The 19193-nt window shown below is 39.5% G+C and overlaps 1 protein-coding gene across 1 annotated transcript in view; it reads left to right on the top strand.

Annotated features, from left to right (window-relative positions):
• Positions 1-19193, top strand: part of LOC101935303 (heparan-sulfate 6-O-sulfotransferase 3) — a 370963-nt gene that overhangs the window by 63356 nt on the left and 288414 nt on the right. The window lies entirely within an intron of this gene.

The raw sequence follows: 19193 nt of genomic DNA, 5'->3' as shown, positions 1-19193 counted from the left end.
CACCTCCCACCAACAGAGGCCTCTGGGCGAGAAGCTTCGCTGTGGGGGAATTGAGGACCTGCCATAGTGGTGACTGAAAAAAATGGGAGGGTGGTGATGATAACATAAAGGTCATAGATATACCAAATTGGTGTCTTGTACATGGGGAAGGGGTCTTTCTTTGGAAAGGCAGTCTTGTTGGTTAGTTGCCTTTTGACAAATTGGTTTTTAGATTTACAACCTACTATTTGTAGTACATTTACAATTTTCATTTAAAACTATCAAATATTCTCTAAGAGCAAAATCACAATACATCTTTTATTTCCATCTTTCAGAACAGTAGCATAAGATAAAATAGTGTAGGATGTTAAAGCAAAATAGAAGTTATAGAGCTGCATTCCAGAGTCCGTGTGAACATGGGTGGAGGTCATGTCATTCTCAGACACACTCAGGATATGTCTACACTGCAATAAAACACCCGCGGCTGGCCCATATCAGCTGACTTGGGGTTGGGCTGCGGGACTAATAAATTTCAGTGTAGACGTTTGGGCTTGGACTGAAGCCTGGGCTCTGGAACCCCATTGCAATTTTATAGCGCTGTAGTCTGCAAGTCTGAGTCAGCTGACAAGGGCCAGCTGCGGGTATTTTATTGCCGTGTAGACATACCCTCTGTTTCTGTCAGAAAGCAGAGATTTCCTAGGAGTTTCCTTCATTAGCTCATACCTCCCTCTAGTCTATACTTTTATAACTCCCAGTGAATAGTCTCATTGCCTTCCTCTGCTCTGAAGCTCTCCCAAATAACTTGATTTTTGTTAGTTAGTTTTCACTGCTGCCCTTGGGGTTCTAGAACAGCAGTGGTGAAACTGAAAGACTCTGGTCAGTTTTCACTCTCCTGCACCTTGGAAAAACTCTGAGCAGCACTAAAGCTATCTTTCAACTTTCCATTACTTTTATCTTTGATAAAGGATAATTTGTCATGCATATCAGGCTATTGTAATGCTTTCCAATCTATGTAACGTTTTATCTGTTCACTTTTATTTAAATATATTAATTTGGCATAAAGTTTTAAATAAAAATCCTACGGTAATTAAATAACTCTGGAGTGCATAGTATATTTTGTGAACCCAAAATTTTAAAAATGGATAAAAGAGGTATAATTAGTGGATATCTTTGATAAAGGAGTTAATTGTCTTTTTATGCTAAAACAAAATACATATTTTAGTTCTGCCAATTTGTAGTATTTTCAGATTGTTTGAATGTAGTTTTGGGAAATGAAATATAAGAACATAAGTGAATATATTGTAAAGTAGGATGATTAAAAGAGCTAAAAAAAATATAAAATATTTAGACTGTTAGTTTACAATATTTTCAATGGCCAACACATTGGAGGAATACAAAATTAAATGTAGATTATTCAGGGGGAGACTGATTATAAAACAGTTTTAAATTTGTATTAAAAACATGAGATGACTATTTAATTTTCAGCACAGATTACTCTCAAGATAAGGAGTGGGATATACATTCCTTTTCAAAGCAGCATGCTAAATGTAAAACAGGATGTAGATATTGTGCATGCTTTGGAAAGACATCAAAGTTTTGGTGAACACTATCAAATGTATGCAAAATTTTCTAGATATGTTTGTTTTATTTCAACCAGTTTTGTGCATTTAGGTGATATAGGAGGTGGTTGCCATGCTAAATAAAATCCCAAGGTCCATGTAGCTCAATACCTTGTCTCTGGCAGTGGCCAGTATCAGATTCTTCAGAGGAAGGTGTAAGAACCCTCAGTAGGCAGATGTGTGATAATCTGCCCCCAGATTATATCTCATCCTGATCTCTTGTAAAGATTGGTTAAAAATGGGGTTAACATCTCTGCCAGTATTTTTGTTTTTATAAATTATGGTAAATAATAATAATATATGGCGATATCCTATCAATTGGAAGGGACCCTGAAAGGTCATCTAGTCCAGCCTCCTGCCTTCACTAGCAGGACCAAGTATTGATTTTGCCCCAGATCCCTAAGTGGCAGGGGCCTGGGTTTAGCAGGCCAATGCTCAAACCACTGAGCTATCTCTCCCCCCCCCCCCAACTCATCATATTCTTGATATCCATATAAATATCCAATCCCTTTTCGAATCCTGCTAAATTCTCGGCCTCTATAACTTCCTGTGACTGTGAGTTCCACAGTCTCATTACATACGGTGTGGAAAAAATATTTATTTTTATCCATTTGAATTAGCACACTTTAATTTCATTTAATATTTCCTTGCTTCCGATGTTGAGACTGGAAAAACAGAAGTTCCTAATCAACCTTCTCTCTGACATTCTTTGTTTTATACACTTTTATCATGTTCCCGCTTGATTGTTTCCTTTCCAATCTTTTCATGAGTCTTTCTGTGCCCTTGATCATTCTCATTGCCTTCTTTGAACTGCTTCAAATAATGCAATATCCTTTTTGAGATGAGGTAACCAGTACTGCACACAGTATTTCAGATGAATCCGCATCATTGGCTTATGTAATGACATATTTTTTTGTATCCTTCTCCATCCCATTCCTTATGTATCCTTGCATCTTGTTTGCTTTTTTTGACTGCAGCTGCACATTGATTAGCAGTATTCATTGAGTTGTTTACAATATCAGCTCCATTTTCTGATTTTATACCTTTAATTTAGAAACCTTGTAAGGTGTATGAGTAGTTTAAATGTTTTCCTTAACAGACATTGGTCCAGTAAAAGATACTATCTCTCCCACTTTGTTTCTCTAAAATCCTGGGACCAGCTTAGATACACCACCACTGCATGTATCCCAGCAGAACATTTATCAACTTGCAGGATATTCAAGGTCAATTAAGGTGAGCTCTGATCTATATTTAAGATCTAATTCCATACAATCATAGGACTGGAAGGGACCTCGAGAGGTCATCTAGTCCAGTCCCCTGCACTCATGGCAGGACTAAGTATTATCTAGACCAGGGCTCTCAAAGTTCCGGCCCGCGGGCCATCTGCGGCCTGAGAACATCCCCACTGCGGCCCACGGAGGAGAAACGCATGCAGCCATGCTGCCGGCAGTGTCTGCTGTAGGCACCGCCCCCCACAGCTCCCGTTGGCTGGGGGAGAGGGACGGAGAAGCTATCACTAGTTGCTGAGCAGAGTCAGCGATGGAGGCAGCATCATTAGTTTCCAGGCAGAGTCAGCCATGGAGGCAGCATCCCTTTTTTCCACAATGAATATAAACAAGTCAAAATCCAGAACACAACTATCTGATGCACACCTTGCTGCAATCTGGAAGGTTTCAACTGCACAGTCACTGAGGCCAAACATCAACAAATTGAGAGAACTGAAGCGTGGCCAGGCAAACACTAAAAACGCCGAAGAAGTGGGCTGTAGTCCACGAAAGCTTATGCTCTAATAAATTTGTTAGTCTCTAAGGTGCCACAAGTACTCCTGTTCTTTTTACTAAAAACTCTCTGGCAGGTGAAGAATTGTATGAAGTTGTATGACACATTTTATTTCTAAGACATTCAAAATAAAAAATACAATATAAACAATTTATTTTCTGAACACTATCTTCAGTGACATTATTGGCCCGCTGGGAGGATTTGAGAACTAGCTCTGAGGTAAATTGAATTTGAGACCCCTGATCTAGATCATCCCTAACAGGTGTTTGTCTAACCTGCTCTTAAAAATCTCCAAGGATGGAGATTCCATAACCTCCCTTGGCAATTTATTCCAGTGCTAAGCACCCCGAAAGGAAGTTTTTCCTAATGTCCAATCTAAACCTCCCTTGGTGCAATTTAAGCCCATTGCTTCTTGTCCTCAGAGGTTAAGAAGAACAATTTTTCTCCCTCCTCCTTTGATGTAATGTATACATGTTTGATGGTATAAATGTTATGTTAATGTTAATATTGCACTTCATGTATGTGTAATTTTGTTTAATATTATGTAGATCTTGCGCTCTCTAGGATAAAAATGAAATCCTTTTATAAAGAAAAACATAATGATTCTGTTATAATAATTAACAGACCTAAACTACATGCAGCATATTACTTCATTTGTAGTTTTTGATTTTGCTGCGTAGTTGGGTAACTCCATTGACAGTTAGAAAGGCATCCATCGCCCGCCCCCCCCCCCCCCCCCCCACATCCCTGCACCTTCTCAGCAATACCTGCTGTTGCAGGGAAAAGAGTAGCTAAATGGATTTGCAAACTTGTGGTACTTGCAGACTGTGATGGGAAACTATCATTTTACTTTACCAAACCAACTGTTAACTTTCTCTGGTTTCATCATTATTTAGCATATGTTGGAGTTTTGTCTAGGCATATTGCTTGCCTTAAATTGGCCATTACAACTTTTGTTGTTGGCATTCAGAAAGTATCAATTCTTTTGTACAATGGAGGAGTTATAAGATGCAAACACTTTTTAAAAAACTTATTGTAGATCTTTTTTCAGCAGTTGTCTTCACCACTCCTTCAAGATATCTATATAAGGATTGCAGTCCAACGTGCATGTATTTAGATTTGTACAAACTGTAATAAGAGCACCTATCCAAAGGTCTGGCACACCTGACTTTTTAAAAAAATACAAAACCTCCCTGTATTTTCCCCAGTTCAAGTTAAATACACAATGATGACATATATATGATTGAAAGTAATTGACCCCACACACAGTCTCATATATAGCCCCATCCAACATCCATTTCTTCAAGAGCTAGGAAGCAACAGTGAATATTTCAGTGTGCCCTGAGGCTAACAAGCTCAGGTCGTTATGGACCCTGAAAGTTATGAGGCTTACTACCCTGGTTAGCCCCCTTCTCCTAAAGTTTGTTTTTTGTTGTTTCTTATGCCTCAGGGCCCCATTTGCCAATGTGCTGCATCTGTGTTTCCATCAGGATTTGGCTAATCTGGCCCTTCCAGTTACTTTTTACACAAGCATATGCATTTGCTTTTGTAAATATGGTAAAAGGACTTGACCCTGTATGGAGATATATGATTTAGGGTGTGTTCAGGGTGAATGCACTGTCATTTTTCTATGGAGAGGAAATAGCCCCTCTCTCTGAGAAAGTGAGAGGAGGTAGCCTCTCCTCTCAGAAGGAGAGAAAGTGATAGCTGGAAGAGAAGAGGGGGAGGGTTGAGGGTCAGAGGCAGGCAGTGCGGCACCTAAGAGAGAAGGATGGAGAGAAACAGTTTGGGGGCAAACTGAGAGAAATGGGGAGGGAGAGAGGGATGGAGGGAAACCAGTACTTAGAGAAACTGAGAGTAAGTGGAGAGACTGAAAAAGACAGAAAGACATGCAGGTTAGGGTCCCTTTAGTTTAAGACAGTATGATCAAGTCAGTCCATGTTTGATGGCATATTCCCGAGCATCTGTTCCTGTTTGTTCCTGAGCATCGGTTCCGGTCATCTCCTATTATTGATCCATGTGGTCCCAGCAATCTGGAACAGAAGAACCAAAGGATCTTCAGATCCCATAGGTCTGGTCTAGTGTCCACCCCGGCAGGCCAGCACCATTGGAGTTGAATCCATCTCTTCAGGAAGTCATGAGGCTCAAAGACTGACCTGAGCATTAGACAGTACTCCGTGAAATATTTGGGGACAGGGTAAACTTGAACTATATAATAATAGCCCCCTATAAAATAATGTTCTGTTCATGCAGAGATAGACATATCCATATTTCTTTATTTATAGGATTATATTTAATTAAGTACACTTTGTAGTAAGTTAGTTTGTATGAGTATTGTTGAATCATAATAATTTTTTTAAATTCTAGTTTAGATAAAATCCCTGTTATGTTTTTTTTTTTTTTTTGAGAACCAGTTGTATTATCTTGTCTACCATTAAATAACTTTTATCATGGTATAACACCCTCCCAGCTCTCACCTGCCATGTAAACTATACCACCACTGTGACAGATAATTACTAAATCTTTGTTGGTGATTTTGGGATGGGAATGATACTCAAATGTATTTCAAATTATAACACAATGACCCTACTTGAAGAGGTCTGTTTATACTTGCTTGTCCTCTTTCTAGTTTACTGGAAAGGGTGGAATAAAGAAAACTACAATAATTAAAATAAAAGGGAGAGAGAAAACAAAAGACTTCATTAACTTTCACTTCTTTCAGATAATGTTCACCCCTGCATTTGCACCACACAAAACAGAATAGTTCAGAACACTGTAGTGATGGGGAAAATACTCCCCAAGAAAATTTCTGAAAGAAACAGTCCCTCCTGTCACACAAAGGATCAAGAGTCAGGAAATACAGGTTCTCTTCTTTGGGATTGTCGCCAAATCACTTGGGGTCTCATTTTCAGAGATGCTGAAGCATCAGTAAATGCAGTTGAAGTAATTGGGAACTTTTAGTTATTAAAAACTCACCCTTAACCTTGTATGTGTCCCAGTTTCCCTGTCTGTAAAATGGAAAGAATAATATTCTATCTTGGAGAGTTGTGTCTAGGTCTAGGACTTATTTTTATTTTTGCCTCCTTGTTTAATACAAAAAGTGGTTGGGTTTTTTTTAGCTGTTTTGTTAAAGATAGGGGAATACACATTTATTCATAGTATAGTGTTAGTCTGGGAGGCTGCTGTTTGCTGACAGGCAGGCTGCTGGATTCAGAGTTGCTGGATCAGGGCTGTGGCTATACTATAGTATACTATACTGTGGTTCTCAACCTATTTACCATTGTGGGCCACAAGCATCTCTGTTATGTGGACCACATCCACACAATATATATACTACCTTTATGTTCCTGAGGATATCACATGGGCCTCAGCTGTGTGCTGATTGGACCACAAGCGGCCCCCAGGTTGAGAACCATTAAGGAGACACTCAAGATGTAACCTGCTTCCTGGCAGGCTGATTGTGAGTGACCCAAGTTGGAAGCTACAACAGCAAAACATTGTGAGGCACCCAAGGTTGCAGGGCAGGGGTGACAAAACATCTCACTGTTCTGGATTGCTCCCCAGAATGTCATACTAGTAAAGCTCAAATGTTCACAAAATGCAAGCAAAAAAGTGACCATGATAAAATCTAAACTGGATTTGGATGGAGTGATATTTGAGGATCTCTTTTTTAAAAAAATACTCTGGATAGGTGCTACTTTTCTTTCGTGTGTGTGTGTGTGTGTGCGCGCGTGTGTGGTTAATAAAATCGGTTTTTATGTTGAGGCAATCTTACTTGCGTTTCTCGTATTATTAATTGGCTCAGTCTCTATCATGTGCTTTGGAGAGTGACTAAACTCTTATTAGGAATGCAGCGTGTAACTACTTGAGTATAAAGTGCCCATTGAAGGGTTGCGTGGGCCCAGGGAACACCAAACATGATTTGGAGCCAAAGAAAACGTTTGACAAATCACCATGCTTTACCTGTCTCTCGCTCTAACCTGTGCTATTAGCCCTTCCTTCCTTTACTTTTGTGAGCATTAAATTCATCCACCAAAAAAAAAAAATTAATTGATAAGCATTTAACAAATAATTTTCATCACTGAATTGCAACATGACTGAGATTTATAATGGAAGTGCCCATGAATCCAGCTTCAAGAGCAGAATACTGAATGGTGAAACTATATTAGTACAACATAAAAGTTATTTTTTCTGTGGACAAAAGAAGCATCCAAAGTATTGATTTGGTTACCTGTACATCATGAAGAAACTAACCTAGTGATGAAGGAATGACAATTTTCTGCTTCGTTAATCTGTGGAAGATAAGAATATATTTCTGTTATATAAAGTGCAACATAGCTATTACAGAGATAACATAAAAGCCCCAGCAAGGGTTTTAACAATTCCTAGGTTATAGATCCTCATGCTGGTGCTTTTGCTGTTTGCAGTTGAAAGGTGAATAACAGCGTTTCCTTCAATGTGCTATGCTCTTTATTCTCTCTGCACTGAAGATTAATACAACAGGAAATTAAAGATATTAGTGAATATCAGAGATAAAATAGCTACAGATAGGGCTCTAGGATGACAAGTTGATAATGAGCTCTGTAAAGGCAAACATGAGTACCAAGGTTTTCTGAAGCAAATCTGCCTGCTGAAATAGTACGTTAATTGGACCTGGTGTTAAAAAAAAAAAATTGCCTTGCTTAAATTTGATCATTTTTCTCTCATTGTACTTTGTGCTTAAATGGGAACTCATTATTCAAGCTTAACAGCTAGTAATTACGTTGATGGCTGTATGTGTTACTGAATCAGCAGCAGAAGACTCAAAATGAATTTATTTACACAGATATAATGTGTTAGTGAATTTTACGTGAATAATTATGCAATTTAAATCGTAGGCTATTAAAAGGTCTTCATGTCATCAATAACTAGGATTCTCCTCCTCATCCCCCTAAGTGATTCTCTTTCTTTCATTTATATTGGAACAAGCTTCATTTGGCAATGTTTAATGATAAAACTATCTAGCTTTAGCAAAGTGCCTTTTTTAACAGCTTGTGCATAAATATTTTGGTGGCTAATAATTTTAAGTTTTCTAATGAGAAAAATTATATTCAATCTCCACTCTCAGAAACTGCAAAGTTACTTGCATTGTGTGTAATGTTTTAGAAGTGAATGCATTGTAAAATGCTTTATATTTCTTAATGTCCACATTTGTGTCAGTTATAATTCATAATAGAGCTATGCATGAATACATGCTTATTCTTTACTGGTTAATCCTCAGAAAAAGCTAATCATAAACATGTAACTAGTCAACCAATAAAGTCTCTTTCCATTCCTCATCCCCATGGCAGACTATTTTTGTTAAAGGGCTGCAGCCACAGTTAACTAAGTTATATGTTCTAACCAATGCGTGGATTATCGTGGCATATACAGGGCAATAAGAATGCTAGTGTATTGGCTGATCAAGTAGTAATTGAAAATACTGGATTTATTTAAAATTATGCTCATGCTCAGCTATCCAACTTAAATGTTGTCTTATTGGAAAATACTATATGTTTATTTTTTAAAAACAAACTACTGCAACCACAATAACTTTGTTCAGGTGATATGAATATTTACATGTTTCATAAAATCCTATAGATCCTCCCTGTAGTGAACATGAAATGACCTGTTGTTGCATATTAAATACCGTAGCAATGAATGTATGAGAGACCTATTTGAGGTTGGGAACACTTAAGAATTTGGTTTATTTGTGGGATGAGATAACCCATGGTGATAGCACCTGCCATTGGAACTAAATTCTATTTCTGATATATGTGGTCTGCCTTTATAACTTCTCTGTGTCCTCTCACCCCTTCCACTGCATGTGCATGTCCTGCAGCAGATTTTCATATTTGAGATTGGAATCTGGTGCACTGTTAGTACCTGTTAGTAAATACTAACCCTTTTAGTCCTCTTTTCTTTTTTGTATATTAAATTCATTCACATATTAACGATTCTCCCAAAATCTTTATGGTATTAGCAGAGTACATTTTAAATTCTAAGGCCCAGAGCATTGGTATTTAACCTATGAGTGACCTGTATTCAGAAATTTCATATGATTGAGTGTTGGGCTGTATCTAATTATCCTCAGAATCTTCAAGTCTGTGGGAATCCAGAGGTTCCAGGGAAAAGACTCCTTCAAACTATTAAGGGTTTGTCTACATTTACAGCGGTGCAACTGCAGCGCTTAGTGAAGACACTACCTATGCCGATAGGAGAGCTTCTCCTGTTGGCATAGGTGTTCCACCTCCCTGAAAGGTTATAGCTATGTCAATGGGAGAAGCTCTCCCGTTGACATAGCACAGTCTACACCGGGAGTGTGGATTTTCCACACCCCTGAGCGACACAGTTTGTAGTGTAGACAAGGCTTAAAAATGTCGACAGAAGTATAAACAAAACCGGGCAATTGGTAAGGGATACTTGTTATGGCAAATGTCTTCTGTAGTGGACAGGGTGGTAGATAAGGGAATATTGTTAGTACAGATGGGTTCTGTAATGGATGAAACAATTTCCCATTGAAAAATGGTTATAACTAATTAAGAACTGTTGTTTTTACAGTTGTTAGTAATAATGACTGGGGTAGAAATTCCATATTGAAAGCCATAAAAATCCATCAGTAATTAAGAAAATAGAACACTCTATAAAAGGACAGAAGTTTTGAGTTTTAGGCGAGGAATGAAAATTGCTGGCATTCCATTGGTTACAGGGGAGAGAGAGAGAGGCCAGCTCTTTACCTTATAGCATGGGTGCAAATGTATCCATTCTTTCTGTAATCTGTATAGTGCTGTATTAATTTTTCATTGAAAATTCCATTTGAACTAGTTATTTGATAATCGCAAATTGTGATTAAATTTGAATATTCAACAACTGTTACTTTAGTGATATTTCCACCCTTCTCTATTGTTGACTTTTAGGGAAAACTCTGGTCTACCAATAAGCTTTGCTATTTGCATTGCATGTGCACTATATGCATCAGAAACGTCAAAAATATTTTTGAGAGTTAAGAGAATAAATTACTGTATTTATATTCTGACTTTTTGTCTATCAGTTACTAATTGATAGTTTAAAAAGTCCAGTGTGTAATTAAAAAAAAAAAGAACTTGTAAAGAAATGTTAGTGAATAATTGACTTTCACCTATTGATGAGACATTATTGAATTGACATCTTTTTGGGGCATCCTGTATAAGAAAAATTATGTATTTCAAAAGTATGGGACAAAAATCCATACAATCATTATGAATCACTGTCTGTAGTTACTGTAAATAGCCACCAGGTGGTGCAAGGAGACGAATCGCACTCTGAGTGTGTACCCCTTCTGTCATGAATCAAGGAGAGGCAAGGTAGGTGAGGTAATATCTTTTATTGGACCAACTTCTGTTGGCGAGAGATGCAAGCTTTCAAGCCACGCAGAGCTCTTCTTCAGGTCTGGGAAAGTACTCCCAGCATCACTGCAAAATGTAAAGTGGAACAGATTGTTTATCATAAGTAGTTAGCATATATTGTAAGGGTGGATTCAAGGTAGAATGGCCTAACACCACTGCAGTCATAGGACAAAAAGAGTGGGTTAGTGCATTACAGATTTGTTGTGATAAGCCATAAATCCTGTGTCTCTGTTCAATCCATGATTTTTAGTATCTAGCGGAGTAATGAATTTAAGCTCCCAGGCTCATCTTTTGAAAGTGTTGTGCAGGTTTCCTCACAAAGCAATCACTCGGTCTGACCTATCAGCCCTTATCCACAAAGGAAACCTGCACAACACTTTCAAAAGATGAACCTGGGAGCTTAAATTCACAACTCTGCTAGATACTAAAAGTTAGGTTTTGCTGTACATTTTGCTAGATAGTCTATGGTCCCACAGAGTTCACAAATCAACAAAAAATTGGGAAAATATAAATGTCAGTAGTTTGGAAGTGCAATGTTCTCATAAACTTCATATCCCTCTCCAGATGCAGCACAGTGCAATGGAGAGGAACCCTTTGTGTATGGTGAAAGTACACTTGAGAAGATAAAGCCATTTTGTGAATTCGAGTGGTGCGTTCAGTATTTTTGGTGAATTACTGTAAGCAAGCTGGGCATCTCTCAAACCACTTAACTGTCCCTATGCATATACAGGTCCTTGCCAGTCTGAAACATTGCTCTGGACATGAGTTTTCAACCTGCTTTTCTTTAGACCAGGTGCCTAAGCCATTAGTTTTGAATCAGGCTTCTGAGGGTACAGTTACGGTTTTTTTTTTCCTATTGAAGGTGCCCCTGTAGTGATGAATCTCAGTTCAAATATCCAAATTCTAATCCATTCACCTCTCTATAAAAACGAAACTTATTGGCATGTAGAAAGCAGACATACATGCATCTAGATATTATTTGAACCTCAGCTAGATGGGAACAAAGTTAGCCTTCCAAACTACAGAAATGCTAACTAAAGTATGGGATCATCATTGTTATAAGCCCAGCAGGCTGTCGGGGCTTCTGCAAGTCTGTCAGGTCAGCTTCTAGTACATCTTCTGAATGCTGGTGTTTTCTCAGGTTTTTCCTTTGTTAGGCAAAGAGGTTGTGTCTGCAATTGGATTTTTTTGGACATGAAATTCCCAATTGGTGGAACTCCTGCTAACGATAATACTGGTTTAGACTGTGGTGCAGGCAAGTCTGGGTGTATGGCAAATTTCAAGTGGTTTGCTTTTTTGTAAAATTAAAATGGTGGTAAAAATCAGTCTTCAGAATGAAGGCAAGCTTGAACCATAATTATGGAGAGACGATGATGTGTGTTTCCATAATTCTCTAAGATTTATATAGCTGCTACCTCTCCTATTTGAACAACAAGAGCTCTTTTTCTTTCACTGTACAAGTCTGTTCTGATTAGAGGTAAGAAAAACCGAGTGATTAAAGTGTGGGCAATATAGAATACTTTCTCTTAAAACCGATCAGCCATATTGTAATGAAGGTGGCATAATACTTGGGGAGCAGGGAAGGAAAGACCAAATAATTTGTCTCTGAAACAACAGGCTTGGTGTAATATAACATAGGTGACTGTCTCTGCGGAGAGATACTGTAAAATAAACAGTTTATGAAGGGTAGTGAATAGAATAGTGTAAGTGACTAGTGTTAGTAATGGACTAGTATTTAAAGAACAAACATTCTGGGAACCAAATTCTATCCCCTACATATAATAGTATATTTATGGCACAGTAACATTTAAAATGCAACTGTCCCCCATTAAAGATGAAAAATTATTTTCATATGTCAAACACTTCCCCTTCCAGATTCCCAAAAAAGCTCTCTTGCACACACACTAATCTTTAATAACTATTTTCTTTCCATAATTGAGAGTACTTCTGTAGTGTACTGTATCAGTGTGAAGTCCACTCTAGAAGTGCATGCATACAAGATCAGATTCTTTAAATAGCATTGTCTGTTAGGCCACTCCTGCACTGTTCATGTCCTTGTACCCACCCTGCCCACAAGCATATAAATACTGTTCCTAAGTTCCCTCTGGCAAGGTTGAACCAGTGGTGTTTTGTCTGCTACTGGTTAGTGGGATTTAATTCTACTATAGTGTTAGTCAAGGTTAATTCCCTCCATTCTTTCCCTTTTTTTATTAGGTTGTACCTAAAAAATAAAATCAAAACCATTTTTTTTTTTTTTTTGTCACTTGGTGCCTGCATCCACACCTACGGCTTCAAGCAAGGCCTGTCCTTTTTAAAAAGTGTCTTAGTCTCACACCCCATTACAGGAAAGAGGGTTGGAATGTTAGCTTGGGAATGAACAGTCAGCATTCCGCCACACAGAGGAAGAGACCAAACTATCTACTCTTCACCAGTATGGTACAGTGTCTTTTTTTCTGTATTCTGTATAATGCTGCATTAATCTTTGATTAATTCCATTTGAGCCTGGTATTTGAAAATCTTGAATCATTATTAAATTCAAAATACAACTGCAACTGTTTAATATCTCTTACTGGTGGCCACAGCTGCTGTCTGTTCTGTCTTGGTGTGAGCCAAGTGCCAGACTAACAATTTGTGTGTCGGTCCTTCTCAGCGAGGACAAGGAACTCCAGGGATGCTCATCTGAAAATATTCCTCCTTGAATAGCACAGAGGGAAGCTTCAGACCCTGAAGGGAGAGAGTATTAACATCTAAGATGGGTTCAATCCCTGTCAAGTCCTTCTCAGCCAGTGCCCCTGCCAGCTGGCCCACATCTCCCAGGGCCAGTACCAACAAAAGATCGTCTGCATCAGGCAAGATCTGGCAAAAATGATCTTGGTACAGACTACCACTACAACACCAAAGACTGGTACCACCTCCTTACCGAGGCAAGGGGGGGTCAGAACGTTGGCACGAGTATGGCTTCTGGCACCAGTCCACTTCTTCCCATGGGGAGAAAACAAAACCTTTGTCCTCCAGGGAACAAAACCTCTTCTCCATAATGGGTGAGTGAAGCTAGCACAGTCTCCAGCTCAACACTGAGGGAGTATAATCCACACGCAGTAAGTACCCAGGCCTACAAATACCGCTAAGAACCCAGCACTGGCTCTGGTAACAGCATGAACTTCAACACTGGTACTATCCATTTCATCAACAGAATACCTGACCGTGCCTGCTGATTCTTTTCTGGAGGGAAACAACCATGTCCCCAGCACTGCCACCTCTATAATTGTTACCAGTGCATTTCCCTGACATTTAAGTACTGAGAGAACCTCAAAGGTAAACACCACCTCTCTATGAGGTATAGTCATCATTGCTGTCATAGAGGAACATGTCCCTGAAATCCAGCAGGGAGCTTTCTCTCCTTAGGTTCCACAGGCCAGGAGAAGAACCTGCTCCTTGCAGTGGTCAGCAGTGTCAGTTGTGGCCATGCACGGGCTTCCTAAGAGTCCTTGTGCCCTTCACTGACAGGCCACAACAGACAGCAGCAGCCATTCAGTTTTTCTCACCACCTCCTGGCTTCGAGATGGAGCTTCTCTCTGTTTGTTGCTCAAATGAAATGTTGGCTTTTTTGATAAATGGTATGGTTAATAGTTTGACTGTTGGCACTCTTTATTTAAATAGAGGTTTCATTTTTGCCAGGAACCCATCTTTTTCCTTCCTGGTACTGGGATGGTTTCTTCTTAAATCTGGGGTACTTGGTATTTCTCCACATGCAAAGATGCTATATCCATTAATGATGGACATTTAAAATGTTTGGGTTTTTGTCTGGGAAAACTATATATTCCCAGAAAATGGGTGATTTGCTAGTCCTTCACTTCTAGAATTTAGCAAATCTAGAAGAGCCAGTCTCCAAGTTTACTTGATAGACTAATCAATGGGGCTGGCTTCGGACCCTTGGCCACTTGACACAATCAGTCCCTCTATATCCGTGGTCTCCAAAGTGGGGTGTGTGCAGCCCAAGGGGCGCGCAAGAGGATCCTTGGGGGTGCATGGCAGGAGGAGGCTTTTTTTTTTTTTTGCTTCGGCAGTTCGGGCAGGAGTCAGAGGTTTTTTTTGTTTCGTTTTTTGCTTCAGCGTGGCAAGGGGGGTGTGCTCAAAATTTTTTTACTGATAGGGGTGCACTATCAAAAAAGTTTGGAGACCACTGCTCTATTTGCTCTGAAAGTCCCTAAGAGTGCTAGCACTGGGTCTGGAGTTTCCTGAGTCCTGTCAATAACATCCCCTGCTTGAAAATCTAGCAGGATGGGTGGGCAGTTGTCTACAAGAAAGGTGTAGAGACAAAGGACTCTAGAGACAGGTCTTTAAAGCCTCCTCAAAGAGAAAGTTGGCTTCCCCACACCATTGTGTCTCTAGAGAGACTTTGCAGCCTGCCAGGATTACTACTGAAGCTCATTCCGAGGACCACCTCAGGCTTCCTCTGTATCTCAGAGCTCAGTACCATCTACTTCTTGGTGAGCTGTGTTGGTATTGTCTACCTCTCTGGTGCCAGCACCACAGCCTTTGGTCAGCAACCCCAGCTACCCCTTGCATTGTATCGCACCGATTGCATACACAGTACCCACAGACCTAAGAATCTCCCAGGAGCCGGAATCACCTTTACCCTATGTAATGGGGACTCTGAAAGTACCAGGCCCATCTCTCCCTGTGGTCCATGGCACTTCTTCTATATCTACTGTCCCCGTAATGGCCTTAGAAGCCAATGAAGATGGCGAGGAACACTGATGACAGTGTGGAACACTCACATGTTCCCCAAATTGTGTCTTCCTGTGTCATCTGCCTCACATGGAAAGTGCAGAGACAACCTCCCAGGATATGCTTTATGGACACTCTAGAACCAGAGTGTGGTTCCCTATCCCATGGCTGCCATGTTCTTACCTAACTATGCCCCCGTGGTGTTTAGGGGGACTGGGGGTTATCTATGGATGCAGATGTTATCCTGACAGGCTGCAGATCCATAAGGCTCTTTCTGTAGGGTGTCGGGTACCCAGGTTGTGCCTGAACACAATCCACACAGTTGTCTCTTCACCTTGAGGAGGTCCCAGCCCATTGCGTGGATTTGTTGAGTCCCTCAGTTGTTTCCTCATTCCTCCTTGAGGAGGCCATGGTCCTGTCTATTAAACCCCAACTGGATACATTAAGGTGTTTCAAGACCTGCTTAAGAGAATCTCTGTCTTTGTAGATTCCCTTGGAAAAGTCCGGGACCCTACCCATGGTTTGACATTTTGCAAATGCCTGAATCAGGTAAAATAGCTCTTTCTGTTACGGACCAGTTAAGGGTTACTTGGCAAAACCTGGCCATAGTAGACTGTACATTCTGAAGATCAACAAGAAATAACACCAAGGTTCCATCAAAGGGAACTGTTGGGGAAGAAATGAGATCCACTCCAATTTAAGTTTAAACAGGGACATAATCCCATGCTCTGGGTGTCCCTAAACCTCTGACTGCCAGAAGCTGGGACTGGATGGTGGGATGGATCACTCAATAAATTGTCCTATGCTGTTTGTTCACCTCCAAATCATCTGGCACCGGCCACTGTTGGAAGACAGGATACTGCGCTAAATGGACCATTGGTCTGAATCAGTATGTCTATTCTTATGTTCTTAAACAGTTTTTTTTAAGCCTTTGATATATATGTTTTACGATTTTGCTATTGCCTATGAATTACATACATATCAAAAACAGATGAGGCAAGAAAAGTAATTGATCAGGTTATCTCCCTCGGCGGCACGGTAATAAGTCTTTTCAAATCTCTGGTCTCTATGTTCCACTGTTCTTCTCCTGTATCATCTTCACTTTCTTATGGTTAATCATCTGTTGCATTTTGAATTTCATAATAATTCAAGATTTTCAAACACCAGACTCAAATGGAATTAATCAAAGATTAATGCAGCATTATACAGAATACAGAAAAAAGATACTCTGCCATACTGGTGAAGAGTAGGTAGTTTGGTCCCTTCCTCTGTACCTGGCGGAATGCTGACTATTCATTCCAAGCTAACATTCCAACCCTCTTTCCTGTAATGGGGTCTGAGACAGACATTTTTTTTAATTGGAGGGGAAAATGCTTTCCCATTTATTTTGCTGTGTGCTCTATTTTGCTAATTACTGATGGAATTTCTTTTATGGTCTTTTATGGTATACCTGGTTGATGAGTAAAAAGGAATCTCTAATCCAGTCATTATTACTTAACAGTCTTGACAACCAACAGTTCTTAATGTGTTAAAAACATCTTTCAATGGGTCATTATTTCATCCATTACAGAAACCATTGGTAATAACAAGTACCTTTTATCAATCACAGAACATAATTGCTAAATAAATAACGCTAAATAAAGCACCCTTTATTAATTTTGCTTATTATAACATACTTCTTTAGACACCTTTCATTAGTTTTAAGGGGTCCATTCCCTGAATATCTGAGCTATATCAGTAAAGTCAGGATGAAAGTTTATGCACATTGCATTATTGAGTTAATTTTTCATTCACCCAGTAGGTTCAACTGAAGGACCAATAATGTTGTTTATTTCAGTACATATATGTCAATAAAAATATAGATACACAAAGTAGAAAGGATTTTGGTTAGCGTATAAGAGAATTATGAGAGTTTAACATACAAAAATCATTAAAAAAACCCCCTGTTAATATTCACTTACTCCCTGTTCCGTAAATTTGCGCACTCCGTTTACCAACTTACCTCATCTGTCCTTATTTATATACATTTTCATTCTAGACCCCTAATTAAAACATTCTCATGCATAAATTACAGCAGTTAACCTAAATTAATACATTTAGCTTATCTTGCTGAAACTTACTTTTATTTGTCTGGTTTCCAACACACGTGTTCCTTGCTGTCACCCCACAGGCTCCATCCAGTTCTTATTTTACAGATGTTATTTTATTTATAGGTCTGTTTTAGTGACCTTGGGTATTTACTTGTTACACACCCCACACCAAGAGAAGCTGTGTATGTGCGCACCTGATATACTGCAAAGCTACAGCTCTCTCTTGACTCTCTGTCTTGCCATGCTATCTGATCAGGCCAAGAATTTTACAGATAAGACACAAATTGGTGTTCTGATTTCCAAACAATCTCAGCAAAGTCTGAAGTTCTGTATTAGCAAAAACACACGCAAAAGCAAAAATTGCTTTATATTTTCTTATAATATTATATAATATTCATTTCTCTAACATTAGTTAGTATATATTTGACTAACATAATTCATTACATAGTTTTCTAACATTTCCGTGTCTTGAAGAATTTGACCCTTGGGCAAGTGCCTGTTTTTACTTAAAACTGTGTATTAAAGTGATATAATCCAACTCTTTGTTTTTGGTTTTTGTAGCTGTTTTTTAAGCATGCATGACATTTTACAATACAAAGCAAGCATTATTACAATGATTATTACTTGTAATAGTAGGAACATCTTGAAATTTAAACCAATAACTGGATGTTCAAGATTTATTTGTTCTCACCAAGTAACTGGTCATAGTACTTATTTTATTTGCTTGTTTACTTGATTTAATTCTTATACATGTGCACAAATGAACTGTGGTTTGCTGTAAAAGATACTTTAGATGTAAATGTATTTTAGCAATGGTAGGGAGCAAGCACATAACCTCATTACCAAATTTTGGCCGACTTGTGATTAGTATTGGGTCCACAAATTTAGGTACAGGCATTATTCTGAGTTTTTCAATCACTGTTTTGAATTCAGGGGTAAAACACCAATTAGGTTGGCACATTGTACATATTTTCCTTCCATAGTTATACTTTGCTGTATAACCATACAGTACTCTCCATCTCCCACATATGTGGTACAGGTTTTATCTCCATTCCAGGCACTCAGCTGTATGAGTCCTCTCTGAGAATCCCATCCCGTCACTATTATGATCTATGCCAGAGATTGATTTCACAGCCTCAAGGGGATTACATAGGCCAGTGGTCTCCAACCTTTTTATGCCCAAGATTGCTTTTTGAATTTAAGGTTAACCCAAGATCTACCCCACCCCACTCACTTCATCCACATCTCTCTCCATCACTCTCTCTCCCCCACCCGCACTCGCTCTCACCAGGCTGGGATAGGGGTTTGGGGTTTGGGAGGGGTTTGCAGTGTGGGAGGGGTAGGGTGCAGGAGAGGGTGAGGGGTGCAAGCTCTGGGAGGGGGTCAGGGTTTGGGCTTGGGGTGCAGGAGGGAATTCAGGGTGCAAGAGGGAGTATGGGGTGCTGGCTCCAGGCTGGAGGTGCGGTGCAGGAGGGGATTTGGAGTGCTGGTTCCAGGAGGGGGCTCAGGGCTGGGGGGGGGCGGCCTCCCGTCGGGCAGCACTTACCTCCGGCAGCTCCCAGTTGGTGGCGCAGTGTGGTTACTACTAACGT

This window comes from Chrysemys picta, chromosome 1, assembly GCF_011386835.1.
Source record: "Chrysemys picta bellii isolate R12L10 chromosome 1, ASM1138683v2, whole genome shotgun sequence".
Lineage (NCBI taxonomy): Eukaryota > Metazoa > Chordata > Testudines > Emydidae > Chrysemys > Chrysemys picta.
Note: the sequence above shows the minus strand (reverse complement) of the source record. Positions and strands in the feature narration are given on the sequence as shown.